Consider the following 13,491-nt stretch of genomic DNA (forward strand, 5'->3'; position numbering starts at 1 on the left):
GTGGGAAACGTGGCTGCCACCACCTTTCCTCTCTCCCTCCCTCCCTCTCCTCCTCTGCTATTCGGCAATATTGTATTGGCTATAAAAGATCAGGTCCACATGTTCAATTAAACTAATTTATTGCTACATGGCCTATGCACAGGAATCTTTTCAACTAATGGTCAGCACCTGCTTAGAGTTAAATAAGGGTCAACAGCCCTCAAGGAGGGCTGGACTTTGTTTGCTTGTGGCTACGAAGGGATTCTAGGCTAATTCCCCTTTTTACTCCATTCCCCAAGTTTGGCCATCCCTTCTACAATATGCTGTTAATGATATGCAAATCAATGGCTGCCACCCATAAGGGAAAAAGGGTAGACATTGGAGTTGTCCAGTATTGGGTCAAAAGAGAAGGGAAAGCAAATCCTTCAGGTTTGTCTTTCTTCTCCAAAATCCTTACAGTTCAAAAGGAAAAGTGGGGGTCCTGGAATGCTAAGAAAGGCAATTTTTAGTGTTATGTTGCTCCATACACAACCTGGTAAAGATAGTCAGTTTTACCAATAGTGGTGAAGACAGCAGGCTAGTAATCAGGAGACTTTGAGTTCACCTAAACTCTCTAAATCAGGGTTTAGGCCCAAAGCCAGCTGGGTGACCATGGGCCAGTCATTTTCTCTCAGCCCTAAGAATGAGGCATGGGCAAGACACTTCTGAAAATTTTGTCAAGAAAACTCTAGGGATTAGTCCAGGCAGTGGCCAGGAGTCAACATTGTCTCAAAGGGAGAAGAAAATCCAGTTGGTGGCGATACAAGAATATAATGGAAATCCTGCATCAATTTACCACCAATCCAGACAAATTCAATGGAGTGCTTTATTTTTTGTTATCTGTATTGCCCTTGATCTTAAAACTGGTGACTGTTTGATTTCATTTACATATATTGCTTGTACAAAAAAAGTCTGTATGATCTTTTTTTTCCCTTGAACAACCATTTGCATTTATATGGAAGTAGCAAAGAACATTTTGGAAGATTAGAGAAGTAGAGAAACACAGGAAGAAATGAGTTGGGTGATCACAGTCTTAGATCAGAATGTAGGAGATCTAGGTTTTACAGCCCCCCTCCCCCAAAGCACAGGTTTCATGGGGGGGGGGGTGCTTTCTAGTTGAGTTACACAACATGTTTACTGAAGTAATCCATTTTCTGATATACTGCACTAACCATGTGGCTTCACTTAGCAGAATGGTTTAACTCACGCTGAACCATCAAACATTAACCAAAATGAAAATTAACAAAGTTTCATGTTGTGCAGCATCTAAAGGGGCTACTAAATAATCACACAATCCTGGTTTTGAAAAGGACTGAATCTCCTGATGATCAAATGACTTGACTTGAGGCTTACAACTTCACAGGCCTTGACTTGACTCCACTGTTTCCAGGATCAAACAATTCTATTTTGGGGTAGTTGCTTTCTCTGCAACTGACACAACTTTTCTCTGTAGAGAAATTGACAGGTCCAGCTGGGTTCTTGCTAATTAATTCCATTCAATTATATCTCAGCTTGCTTGGCTTTTGCTACGAAAGGCTGATGCACATGTGTGAATCAAGTTTCTCTTTCTTCAAGTCTCCACCCTCATTTCTCATGGACGCTGTAAAGATGAAATGTGGGAGAAGAGCATATGCTTCCTTTTAGCTTCTTAAAGAAAAACTGGGTATGAATAGAGTCTGAGTATAAATACAGTAATTTATAAAGATGTAATGCATTCTTAAAAATACCACTTGAACAGAATCTTTGTTTTGTTAATAGATCTCACAGCAACAGAAGGCAGCCTATGGAAATTACCTTCCCCCATCCCCCCATGTATTTATCACAGAGTTAAAAGCATTTTTGAACCTGTAAATTCTTCTAGAACTTCCAACTAATGTAGAAGTAATTGGGTGGGACTTTCAAGCCTTCTGAGATAGTGTAGATAAGAAGCACACCCAGAAGAACTAGCTCTAACTTTATTATAAGGTTATATAACAGAATATTTAAAGTCTGAAGGTACATCTCTTCCCCCTCGTCTCTACAGTCCAAGAAGCTAGGGAGGGTTCCTTCTGAGATGTTTGCCATGCCCATGCTCTTTCTGTGGACTCAGCAGCCACTTGTCTGACCATTGTCTACTCTGTGGCTCTTCCCCCCACCCCCACTTTCTCCTAAGGTCATTCCCACACACCATTACACTTTCACAATTGATTCTACCCACATGTTTTGGGTTTTTAAACAGAACATAGCACAAAGGTATGAGGCCATTGTCTCTGTTCTAACATCACATAACTAATAACTATAACAGAGTTGGAAGGGACCTTGTGGGTCATCTAGTCCAACCTCCCACCTAAGCAAGAGACCCTACACCATTTCTGACAGATGGCAGTCCAGTCTCTTCTTGAAAGCTTCCAGTGATGAAGCTCCCACAACTTTTGAAGGCACGCTGTTCCATTGGTTGATTGTTTTCATTATCAGAAAACCTCTCCTTATTTCTAGGTTGAATCTCTCCTTGATCAGTTTCCATCCATTATTCCTTGTGTGGCCTTCAGGTGCTTTGGAAAATAGTTTGACCCCCTCCTCTCTTTTACAGCCCCTCAATATTGGAACACTACTATAACCCTAATTATTTAATTAGGAACTAAGGTAACATAGAGTCAAGCAACAGTGCCAGTCATCAGATTATCTGGGAATTATAGTTGAAAACATGGAATTTCTCAGACTGCTTATATTTACCGTAACTAAAAAAAAAAACATCCATGTGGAGGTACTTCATGAAAGCATGATATGGTCACCATATAATTAAGACATTATAATACATCTTGAGAAAGTTATATAAACTCAGCTTTCATTTTTTATATATTTTATGGATGTCAGCTAGCCAAAAAGTATATCAGACTTTTTGGTGTCTTTGTTTCAGTTAACTAATCATTACCATGGTCCCTCAGGGTATATGCCTTTAAACTCATCTGTAAATCTTTATGTTCCAGATTTAAGATGTTCTGGAATACAAATACTTCCAAGAATTTACAGCTTCAGTACTTTACCAAGGGAACTACTCTTGCTGCAATCTTAACCTTAATGGGAGGCAGGATAGTATAGAACAGGGATCTCCAACTTGGCAACTTTAAGACTTGTGGACTTTAAATTCCAGAATTCCTCAGTCAGCATAGAACATCTAAGGAAAAAAATTAACTGTGTTCAGCTATTGCACTGAACCACAATTGGCTGGGATCATCCATCATACGGAACACAAACTAAATACAACATACAAAACCAAAATCAGATTAACCAGACTATGACTTCATGCAATGTGTGAGAAGCCCATTTTATTTTACTTGGGACCATGCAATTATCTCAGCCAGCCATTTGGATCTGCTAGGAAGTCTCCTGGTCTGAATCAGTCAAGATAAGCAATCTGAAACAAACTCTAGATGGAGAAATAGATGGGAGATAGATAGAGTCACAGGATCCCTTATGTCAATGATATACATTCCTCCAGTCCTCAAGATTGGCAGAAAAGTACACCGAAGCACTGGTCAGGCATCCAGTGTGTTAATGCTTCTGCATAAGGCAGAAGGCTGGTGCCTCCTACAACCCAAGGCAAAATGGCTGTGGAGAGCAGTTCCCAGCATCCAGAGGTGAAGGGAGCAATAATCAAAAGTGACCAGTTGGACTTGGGCGGATTCTAGCCACTGGCTGAATCATCACCAATACAATCAGTGAAGAGTCATTGTACATATTCATGAAAAGGGAAAAACTCTAAAATTGGAACAGTTGAAGACAAACTGAACCTGCCTTTGCCAGAGGCTGATGAAGAGGCAAAGGCAATATCATGCAAACAGGTCCTTTAGGCCAGTTTCTTAGTGGACATGAATCAGAGACTTCCATCTGTTTGCATCTGATCTGATGTAACAGGATTTGCTTTAAAATGTCATGCCAAGGGGAAGAGAATTACAGAGAAATGGTCAGGGCAGAGTGTGATGTTGTTACACTACCTCACAATGTAGCCTAAGGGACATTTGTGATGGTCCTGTCTTGCCATATACCATCATCTCTCCAGCAGACTGTAATTGTCTGGCTTCCTATCTTTCATTTGGTGTCCAAAGAGTGACAAAAGGGACCCTCCTCCTCCCCATTTATGTTTTTTGCCATTTTATGTTAAGAGAAGTTTTGCTCTCAAGAAATTGCTAAGGGATTTCTTCTTCTATGAAAGTCAGAGAAATCTCACTCCCAGTTTCTCTACTGGCATATTTGATGGAGTGTTTCCACCAAATTGGTAGGCTTCATAGGATCTATGCTATAACCTGGAATCCTTCATTGTGCAACCCAGAGAAAATCAGACTCTGATTTTCCCTAGTCTGCTTTTTCAAAGATTATTTGGATAGTAAAGGAAATTAAAAGCATCTATCTCTAAATGATCTCTTTTGCAAAAATCACAAAATAGCCTGTAGGCCAGGGGTGTCAAAATCGCATCATCATGGCGTCATCACGTGATGTATTGCGACTTTTCCCCCTTCGCTAAACTGAATGTGGGCGTGACCAGTGTGTGACGCATACGGCCCACGGGCCATGAGTCTGAAAGCCCTTTTGTAGGCCTTCAAGTCATTCTTCAAACATACTGTATAAGATTCAATGACTGCAGTTTATTGCCTTGTTTGTAAATTAGGCCTACAATATTCTACCTGGAGTGCAAAATCGAGATGAGGACAAGAGGGCAGCAAAGAGTTTTCTGAATCTCTTTGCTGCCACCTACTGGTTATGGTTCCAGCCCAGATTCGGCAACCTTCTTTTTGATTGACCACATGTGCTACAAGTCATTTTGCAAACAAGAGATCTCTCCTGAAAGCCATTACCTTTGAGTGCCTACAATATACTCATAAAATACCAAATACTGTATGCTCAGAATAATGTGGAATGCCTGGTATAGCAACATAATATAGGAATGGAGCTTATCTGCCAGGCAACCACCCTGTTTAGCAACTCAGAAATGAAATTCCACCTGAAATGAAAGAAAACCAATTTGTAATCTTTCACACACCTACCTGAGAGAAGCTCACTTGTAAGTCAATTGGATTTATTTTTCAATAGACATGTACATTACTTGTTGTTAGATGCATATGAATATACAGTCATTTACTGGATATTCTATTTTTATAGGTGTGCTTTTGCTGCAAATTTGGGTTTGGGAGAAATCAATATATATATTTCAAATGTTTCAAACTTTTATTTCAAACTGTGGTCCTTTTGAATGCATTGTGTTGTTTCCTGTCAGCATCATAAATGCATCTCAAGTGCATTTGATCCTAAAGGGACTCTTGTCAGTAAATTCTGTTTTGTTAAACACTTCTGCCAATGTTTCAAACGTTGACTTTAAAAAAATAAATAAATTAGAATAAATACAGGAGTAGAATGCTGTGTAAATGTCAAAAGGGCCGACTAAACCTGCAGGGCACATTTTTTTTTCCTGCTGATTCTCCTGCATCTTTTTGGCTTATTCATAGCACAGGTGCACAAAGAAAAAAAATAATCTCTTCCATGTGCCAGGTGGAGAAGGGGAACAGTTACTAATCCTATGATTTTTTAAATAGGAAGACTAACGTTTTTAAGCATTTTCAGAAATACCACCCAAATGAGGGAGAGAGAGAGGGGGGGAGGGAGGGAGGGAGGGAGGGAGGGAGAGAGAGAGAGAGAGAGAGAGAGAGAGAGAGAGAGAGAGAGAGAGAGAGAGAAATCCTCAAACGCAGAGGTAGAGAACTTTGCAGGCCTCCGGCTATTACCAAGCTTTATCTTCCAAGGGACACTTGGCAGATGGCAAATGCCAAGCATGATGGCAGTTGTGGCTCAACAACTTCCTGAAAGTGGTAGATTCATCCCTCAGTACCTGGATGAATCGGCTTATCTGGATCCATTCCAGTCGGGCTTCAGGCCTGGGTACAGCACGGAAACGGCATTGGTCGCATTGGTTGATGATCTCTGGAGGGCTCGGGACAGGGATTGCTCCTCTGTCCTGGTCCTATTAGATCTCTCAGTGGCTTTTGATACCATCGATCATGGTATCATGCTGCACTGGCTGGAAGAGCTAGGGGTGGGAGGCACTGTGTTGCGGTGGTTCTCCTCCTTCCTCTCCGACCGGTCGCAGTCAGTGTTGGCAGGGGGGCAGAGGTCAACCCCAAGGCCCCTTGTATGTGGGTGCCACAAGGGTCGGTCCTCTCGCCCCTTCTGTTCAACATGTATGTGAAGCCACTGGGTGAGATCATCTGTGGTTTCAGGGTGAAGTACCACCAGTATGCTGATGACACCCAGCTGTACATCTCCACCCCGGACCACCCCAATGATGCCCTTGAAGTGATGTCCCGGTGCCTGGAGGCTGTACGGATCTGGATGGGGAGGAACAGACTCAGGCTCAACCCATCCAAGACCAAGTGGCTGTGGTTTCCATCATCCCGATATAGTTAGTTGGTGCCATCACTGACTATTGAGGGCGAGTCATTGGCCCCCATAGAGAGGGCTCACAACTTGGGGGTCCTCCAGGACTCACAGCTGTCTTTAGAAGAACACTTGACGGCTGTGGCTGGGAGGGCATTTTATCAGGTTCGCCTGATTCACCAGTTGCGTCCCTTTCTGGATCGGGACTTGTTAAATACGGTCACTCATGCCCTCGTCACTTCCCACCTGGACTACTGCAATGCTCTCTACATGGGGCTCCCCTTGAGGAGCACCCGGAGGCTCCAGCTGGTCCAGAATGCGGCTGCGCGGGTGGTTATGGGAGCGACGGAGCGCTCCCATGTGACCCCCCCTCCTGCGTGAGCTGCACTGGCTCCCGGTGGTCTTCCGGGTGCGCTTCAAGGTTTTGGTTACCACCTTTAGAGCGCTCCATGGCTTAGGACCGGGGTATCTACAAGACCGCCTTCTGCCACCAGTAGCCTCTCACCAACCAGTACGCTCCCATAGAGAGGGGCTCCTCAGGGTGCCGTCGGCCAAACAATGTCGACTGGCAGCCCCCAGGGGGAGAGCCTTCTCTGTGGAGGCACCCGCCATCTGGAACGAGCTCCCCCCGGAGATACGGAGGATCCCGGACCTGCGCGCTTTCCGCTGTGCCATCAAAACATTTCTTTTCCAGCAGGCCAGCCTGGCCTAACCTCTCTTTTAAACTTTTTAAACTTTTTTAAATTTTTTAAATTTTAAATTTGTCTTATGAATTTGGGGTGTTTTAAATTTCTTTTTCTGGGCCAATTATTTAATTGTATTTTAATGGTTTTTTAACATTTGTATTATATGTATTTTATTTGGCTGTTCACCGCCCTGAGTCCTTCAGGAGTAGGGCGGTATACAAATTCAATTAATAATAATAATAATAATAATAATAATAATAATAATAATAATAATAATAATAATAATAAATTCCTCCTGCTGAAAAAGGCTTGAGCCTAACGATACCATGTTGCGTATACTGCATTTAATTGTAAAATACAGGGTATTACTTAATCCTTACTGTGATCTTGTTTATCACAATGGTGTCCTTCAAAAGAAGAGACTTCTACTCTTTTGGGAGACATACAGCATATCTTCTTTCTCCAATTACTTTATAACATGGTTTGAAGCAAGCTTTATGAGGTGATGACTTGAAGGGTGCCTTGATATTATCTTTGTGGCTAATAAAAGAGAATTTACTGACAGTTCCTTCAAGATCAAATGGATGATGCAGTCCTCATCAGTGCATTTCTTTTCACTGAACAATCCCATTGATATATTTAAGAACAGTTTTAAAAGTTTTTTTTTTTAAATAAAGATTACAAAAAGATAGTATAATGTGTGTGCACATGCAACTTTGAGTCAGTTTTGATTCCTAGCAATCCCTGGACAAGCTTTCTTGGCAAGATATAAGAAGTGGTTTGCCACTGTTTCTTTCCTAGGGCTGAGAGAAAGTGACTGGCCCAAGGTCCCAGCTGACTCTGTGCCTAAGGCAGAACTAGAACTCACAGTCTCCCAGTTTCTAGCCTGGTGTCTTAACCATTACACCAAACTGGCTGTCATAGATATAACTTTTTTTTTTTACAACCCTTTAACCTCTTTATTCAGGGTGGAGTTGGGGAGATTGAGCGGAGCTGAGTTTTTACTGGTGAAATGCCTTTCGTGACATCTATGCTGAGAGAGAAACATCTGTCGCTGCCTAGAATTGAACTCTCAACCTTCCAAGTGGGAGGTGAGCATCTTCACCTCTAGGCCACTGCGCCACTCAACTGTCATAAATATAACTACTAGATGTAAATTAAGATGCGTTGTTTGTTTGCTTGTCTGATTAATATAGTAACCTATTCAGTACGACTCAAGTATACATCACTAAATAATAATAAATCCCATAAAACTACTTATAGAAAAGCATAAAAGCATATATCAAAGTGGAAATATAAACCCATAAAGGGCCAGGAAAATTCTAATCCAATAGACTGTTCCACTCCCAGATCCAATGTCTGAGGACATTGACATAGAGCCGTGGTGGCACAGTGTTTAGAATGCAGTATTGCAGGCTAACTCACTGCTCACTGCCAGCAGTTCGATTGTGATTGGCTCAAGATTGACATTGTCTTCTATTCTTCCGAGGTTGGTAAAATGAGGACTCAAGATTGTTGGGAGCGATATGCTGACTCTGTAAATCACTTAGAGGCCTGTAAAGCACTGTGAAGTGGTATATAATGTCCCATTGCTATTGCTGAGGAAAGAACCAGATTTTGAATGCTTCCTGAAAGATGAATAAGATTAGGGCCAACCAAATCTCAGTGGAGATTCTAAAGTTCTAAAGATGGAAAATAGCAACAGAAGAGGCATGTCTCCTGGGTACCACCACATGAGTAGTAGAGGTTACGGTCAGTGGTGGGATTCAGCCATTTCGCACCACTTCGGGAGAACCGGTTGTTAACTTCCTGAGCAGTTTGGCAAACTGGTTGTTGGAAGAAATCATATGGGCAGAGAACCAGTTGTTAAATTACTTGAATCCCACCACTGGTTATGGTCCTTTCATATCTTATTGAATAGGCAGAGATCAATCCTCCAAATAGCCAGGCCTTGTGCTAGAAAGGGCTTTGTAGGTAGGAACCAGCACCTTGAATTGCACCTGGTTATCAGGGCAGCTTGTCAGCTAGAGGTGTTTACAATGGCATACTGAGGTATATTCATAACTACTCACTCTGTTGCATTGTGGACCAGATGAAGTTTTCAGTGATCCCCAAGTGTAGCACTATGTAGAACACACTGCACAAATCTTATTACATGACCTGAATTTTTGCAGAAGAGGGAAGTTTAATGGTAAATGTTTGCTTGTGAGGAAGTTAGATAAATTTCATGCCTGCCCTTTGGAACATCCTGCCCCCCTAAGGTGAGATCTGTTTCCATACTCCTGACCTTCTGTAAGGGCCAGAAGACCTGGCTCTACCAGTTGGCTTGGCTCCCCAAAAGGGTGCATCATACTGGAGGTGGCTAATAGATTAAGAGAAGATCCCACATCCTCCTGTGTGCATTTTTTAAATTGCAATTTCTGATTGTTATTAGGAGTATTTATTGTTCAAGGTTTTATTGGCTTTTAATGTTTATAAGCCACCTAGAGTCACCTCTAACCAAGATGAGTGGCATACAATCAAATCAAATCAATCAAAAGACACATGAAATATTGAAATAAAAATAACTGTAATATTGTACTAGAGAACCAGTGGGTCCAACATAATACAAAGCAGCTGTATGTAGAAAGAAGGCAGTCAAAAGGAGCCATAAATGTTTAAATGGATAATACCATTTGGGGAATACAAGGGCAAAAACGTGTACCAAAATATAGGTGGTCCTCAGTTTAGCAGTCACAATTGGGACTGGAACTTCATCACTAAGCGAGGTGATTGTTAAGTGAAGTCTCATTTGATTTTATAACCTTTTTTTTGCCACTGTTGTTAAGTGAATCATAGGGTTGGTAAGTGTCTCAGGTTTCCCCCTTGCTTGTCATAAACCAATTGTGAATATCAGAAATGGGGATCACATGACCTGGGACACTCAACCATCATAAATACAAGCCAGTTGTCAAGTGCCAGTATCACAATCACATGGCCACACTGCAATGTTCATAAGAGTGAGATCTTGTCATAAATTACTTTTTCAGCACCCTCGTAACTTAACTTTAAACAGCTGTGAAATGAATGGTTGTAAGTCAAGAACTACCTATAGAGGAAACCAAACGATGAGGCAATATGTCAACTGGAAAGCAAACATCTGTTTAGAACAGATAGAATGAAGAAAATAGAGAAGGGTTGAAAAATAGTTTGCAGATTGGCATTGATAAAAAAGACAATTTGTTTATGTTTTTGTAATTTTTTACAGTTATTTTGATTCAAATGTTTCATGGGTCTATTTTTTTTTCTAATGCATTGATCTATAATCTGATCTATAATCAGATTGGCCATCAGCTTACCATCTCTTTGTTTTACCTATGAACAGGAATGCAATTGGCAACATGACTTTGTCACAGCTAAATAGTCTACACATTCTGGCTGCTGGATCTCACAAAGATCTCCCAGGATCCAAGAATCTCCCAGGAAGAAATTAAAACAACGGTTAATGTTTTATTGTTACACCATACAAAATAAAAAAATGAGCAAGTATTATTTTATTGTTTTGCAGAAGAGCTTTTTTCCAAATTAAAGTCGTATTAGTTAACCCTGACCTGAAATTATGCTAATATATTTGCATGTGGATTTGCAGTGTGAATTAAGGACAACAAAATATCTTGACTTTACCAATTTTAAATGGAGAATAGGGATTTCTTATTTCAGCTTTCCTAAATTTCATCAAAAAGAGAAATGGAAGCTGTTAGAATTTAGTGAAATAATATGCTGGCAGGAAGTATATGTAGACATATAATACTTCTGCTTTTATACTAAGGTGCTTAAATGCTATGTAGAATTTATTCAAGCAAATTTATATAATTATAGCCTTGATAGAAAACCACATCAGCAAAAGCAGTGATGTAAACATTGTTCATAATTGTAATTCATGAGATATAAAGAGAAACAAGCGTAGGCATTTGGGATCAGAACTCCATTATTATTTATTAGATACATGATAGGGCTTAAGAAGATAGTTTATCGTCCATCTTCATTCTTGACTGGTATAAAATTAGATAAAGTACTTACATTTTCTATATGGAAGTCTTGATTAACTTATACTGAGGGATATTTTTTTTTTCATTTAGTCTGTCTGTGAGTTTTGTCGGATTTTTTTTTTTATTAAGAGAACAATTGTAGTAGGAAGATCTCCTTTTTTGGTGGTCTATCACCATAATAAATCTTTGATTAACTGATATCCCCTGGCAGACATTCAATAAAATGCACAGCGATGGTGTCAGCTTTCCAGGTGCTAGCCGGTTGCTGGGTTACTGGCTCCTCCTCTGGCCAGCCACCTGTGAGAATGTCCTTGGCTCCCACAGGAAAACTTTATTGTTTTGGCTACAAAACCCCATCTAACTATTTTCCCCCTCCAACTGCTGTGTGGCAACCCTGAAGCCTCCAAGATGGCTTCAGCCAGGTTCACTTTAGGGTTGACAGATGGGACTAAAATACACTCCCACAAAATGGCCTGAGAAAGTTTGATGCTACCAAAGAGGTCCACAATCAACTGGTCAGAATCCAAGGATCATTGACTCCCTGAAGAAAACTGTCACCATCCACAAATGGGTTTCATGAACAACTGCTTATATAAATTCATTTCCTGCAGAGAGAGTGGGGAGGTTTAGTCTGAGATTTTGGTTTGAAAATACTCAAATGAGGCACACGGACATTGCTCATTTTCTGGCACTCGGACATCTACAAAAGAAAGTGGCACAATCTCTCTCTCTCTGTCTCTCTCTCTCTCATCATGGATTTTTGGATTCCAGGTGAAGTGTTTTGGCTTCAGGCCAATTGGCAACTGCAGGCTAAATCCAATTTTTATGCAAGACACTTATTGAAGATGCAACCTCCCTTGGCACCTATGAAATGTTTGAACCACTTCAACAAACGTCAAGAAGTGGATGAGGGGAAGAGTCTTCAGAGGCTGCCTTGAGTCTGTTCTTCACCTGCCCTGTTGCTAGTGAAATGAGTTCCAATGTCTAGTTTTCTTCTTCGAAACACAATAAATATCTCTTTAGCACGAAGCTCATATTCTGCATCCACAGAATCCACAACAACAATATTGCAAACACACTTTCCTTTTTAATGGGACATTCTACCATGGGGGACATGGTGGCTCAGTGGCTAAGACACTGAGCTTGTTGATCAGAAAGTCAGCAGTTCAGTGATTCGAACCCCTAGTGCCACGTAATGGGGTGAGCTCCTGTTACTTGTCCCAACTTCTGCCAACCTAGCAGTTCCAAAGCACATAAAAAATGCAAGTAAAAAATAGGGACCACTCTGGTGGGAAGATAACAGCGCTCCCGGCGCCTTCGGTGTTGAGTGATGCCAGCCACATGACCATGGAGACATCTTTGGACAGCGCTGGCTCTTTGCCTTAGAAACAGAGATGAGTACCACCCCTAAAGCCAGAAATGACTAGCATGCATGTGCAGGGGAACCGTTATCTTTACCTACCTACCATTTAAGTGTTCCTTATTCTTTTGGCACTCAGCTGATGGTCAGCAACATCTCTCAGAAGGGCTCCTGCTGAATTCAAATTTCCAAGACATTTCTAGCAAAGAGACACATGTCTTTGTACTCCCATCTTCCACTTCTAAGTTGTGTCAAATCTCTTCTGAAGCTCCTCCAAAAACAGATCTGAGGGATGAGGGGTAAGACAAGAATCGGTGGTTGTCCGTCACTACTCCAGGAGGCAGCCACTCTTCCTTCAATTGGCAGAAAATTCTACCTGACATGAAATTTCCCTCTCCCATAGCTGAATTCCTCTATTGCTGCTGTTCTGAATCACTACCAGTTCCTACTATTCTGGCTACATCTGTACAGAGATTGATCAGCTTCTTCAGATTATTTGCTCCTCCCCCCCCAGGAAAAAAAAGGGGGAAACCAGAGTAGCGAAAAATCATGAGATGGGTGGCATATTAAATAAATAAACAGACAAATAAGGAAAACATCTGTCCTGCACCTAGAATAGAACAAATCTGACTGGAGGACCTGTGCATCATCTCCACTCTCCTCCTTACATTCCTCCTCCGATATCCATTTTGTTGAAAGCTGAATTGTACAATTTTTAAAATAAAAAGCAGAGCTGAATTTCAAGCAGCACTTTTATTTTGATCTTCCTTTCCATGCCATTTCCCAAATTCATCTATATTCCACTTGGGAGGCAGTGAGGGAAAGGATGGTAGCTTGATAGCAATAGCAATAGCACTTAGACTTATATACCGCTTCATAGTGCTTTTACAGACCTCTCTAAGCAGTTTACAGAGGCAGCATATTGCCCCCAACAATCTGGCTCCTCATTTTACCCACCTCGGAAGGACGGAAGGCTGAATCAACCTTGAATTGC

This window comes from Pituophis catenifer, unplaced genomic scaffold, assembly GCF_029215685.1.
Source record: "Pituophis catenifer annectens isolate HBS135680 unplaced genomic scaffold, rPitCat1.0.hap2 SCAF_1, whole genome shotgun sequence".
NCBI classification, from domain to species: domain Eukaryota; kingdom Metazoa; phylum Chordata; class Lepidosauria; order Squamata; family Colubridae; genus Pituophis; species Pituophis catenifer.